Source organism: Bidens hawaiensis, unplaced genomic scaffold, assembly GCF_021521415.1.
Source record: "Bidens hawaiensis isolate Kalapana, Puna unplaced genomic scaffold, B.hawaiensis_p1.1 tig00024513_1, whole genome shotgun sequence".
NCBI classification, from domain to species: domain Eukaryota; kingdom Viridiplantae; phylum Streptophyta; class Magnoliopsida; order Asterales; family Asteraceae; genus Bidens; species Bidens hawaiensis.
In genome coordinates, this window is record NW_027493878.1 from 323,175 (window position 1) to 325,687 (window position 2,513).

At 35.8% G+C, this 2,513-nt stretch overlaps 1 pseudogene; it reads right to left on the minus strand.

The window, feature by feature from the left end:
* Positions 1 to 1,032: 1,032 nt before the first annotated feature.
* LOC143569518 (cysteine-rich receptor-like protein kinase 2 pseudogene) lies at positions 1,033 to 2,454 on the minus strand (annotated as a pseudogene).
* Positions 2,455 to 2,513: the final 59 nt, after the last annotated feature.

The window sequence follows — 2,513 nt, forward strand, 5'->3', positions numbered from 1 at the left end:
TGTTCATGTTCGTTTGTTTATTAAAAATAAACGAACATGAACAAACCTTCCGCCGAACAGTTCACTGAAACGTTCGGTTCGCGTACAAGCCTATGTTTTAAAATAAGGTACTTACAGTGTTCCAGCAATGGCAGTGCGATGTGACTTTTATCATCTTGAAAAGATCTGGCAACCCAAAATCAGCTATTTTCGGCGAAACCTCAAGTCTAATAAGATATTAGAAGCCTTAATATCTCGATGAATAATCCGAGTTTTGGTATTTTCATGAAGGTATACTAGGCCTTCTGCTGCGCCAATAATAATATCAAACCTCTTCTCCCACATTATTTTCCTGCCTTTTATTTGGTCTACAAATTTTTTTTAAAAATATATCATAAATCATTATCTTCATGTTTGACACTTAACGCTATCATTAACGGGTTTAAACTATAAAACTAACTTACCAAAAATGAAGCGGTCGAGGCTCATGTTGGGTAGATATTCATATACAAGTATGCTTTCGGGTCCTGAACAACTGCAGCCTAACAACCTAACAAGGTTTTTGTGTTCAACACTGCTAATCATGTTGACTTCATTATAAAAGTCAACGGCTCGGAATTTGTTGTTGAAATAAAGTCCTCTTGACCGCAATCTCTCTCCATCTGAAAGAACACCCTGAAAAAAGCATATCGGGTCAGCCCAACTCGATTTGGTGCGTACCAAATTGCCAGTTTTTATATGTTACCCAGGCCGTCCCTGAGAATTGTTAAAAAAAAATTTGGGCTGGGGGGCAAGAAAAATTTTGGATCTTAAGTAAAAGTGTTTTTTTTTATTGGATTTAAACAATCAATTTTTTAGATGGGCTTATTGGGTTACGGTTTGGGCCGTTCATTTTTTTTTAATAATAAAAATGAGCTTAAATGAATTGGGTAATTGGGTTTTAAACATTAATAATACACACATACAAATTTTTAGCTGCTACTTAGTATCGGCAATAGGTCTGAAAAAGTAACGCGCACACATATATATTAAACTTTTTAAAAAATTTCGGGCCTACCTAGGTGAACGGGCCAGGGAACGTCGCCCTCCCACCCCTGGACCCGTCCCGTCCTCCCAATTTGTTTTAAAAGGAAGTACCTTGTAGACCGTCCCAAATCCTCCTTGTCCTAACTTATTGGACTCGTTCCAATATCCGGTAGCTTTTTCAACAGTCGAGTATTTGAAGTTCAAGCTACTATCGTTAAGAATCTTTGCCATTTTCTCTGCATCATAAGAACCTGAATATTTTTTAAGCAATCATTATTATAAGTCCATCAACATATGTTTCTTCTAAATAAGTAGTTTAAATAAGCAAATCCTAAACGGTTTCAAAACAACTTATTGTTGTATCGAAACACAATAAGCCGCTAAACAATTAAACACAAACTAAATATTAAACATGATCCATATGGCTATACCTTTTCGCTTTTGCGTTACATATCTGCGGTTCATGATGTACAAAACAATCAACAAAGCAACTGTTAACACCACCACAGAACTAACAACAGAAAATACTATAGCTATTATCCTCCCTGCAAAAAAAAACATTAATAAAATTTCATTAGAGATATAGTTATTTAAAGTTTTTAACATTTTAAAAATGATTAGATTGCAAAACTAACAAGTTGACATGTAAATAAATTCTTTTTATTAAGTGATACATGGATCGGGTCGGGTATGACTGAAAACATACTTATAAGTTATAACCAATTGCGTCGTTTTTAAATATATATAACCGATCGGTTTACCTTAAAAAATGGTTCGTTAATTTCAGTTACTGGGAAAGATAGTTTGATGAATTCAAGGGGTGTTCATCGGTTCGGTTTTCAATTTATTCAATTATGATTTTTATTCAGTTGTAACTGAAAACCAAACCGAATAAGAAAAATGTTTAACTGAACCGAGTAACTGAATAATAGATTCAGTTTGGTCACGGTTAAAAAACCGAGTTAACGTACAAAACCCAAAAATAGTCAATAAAAATTAAAAATGGGTTATTCGGTGAAACTAAATAGGATTTCGGTTTTATTGGTTTTGGGTTTGGTTCGGTTTGGAACCGAATAAACATAATAACCAAATAAACACTTATAACAAACAATCCTAAATGTTACCTTTATTACTAGAGCCGCTTGAAATCGGTACATGATTAAAAAAATCCGTATCCGAATACCTCATAAAACACCCCGTGTTCAACACACGTCCCTCAGACCACGGTAAACACTTCGATATCTCCACCGACGCATTCTCCAAACACGCCCGACATGAACTCGGGCTCAACGTCTCCCAACATTGCGCCAACACATAAACAGAATCGTCATCACCCGACCCCACCATTTGTTCTCTACCAAAATAATTATTTTTTCTCAAGCACCCGTTACCGCATTCCCCACCACCGCATTGTCTCCTCTCGAAAGTAATCGCTTTTCCTCGTTGCATTCCCACAAACCGACGTGTCGTTTGGGCTACTATACTCGTCGTAAAAACTATAGTTTTGT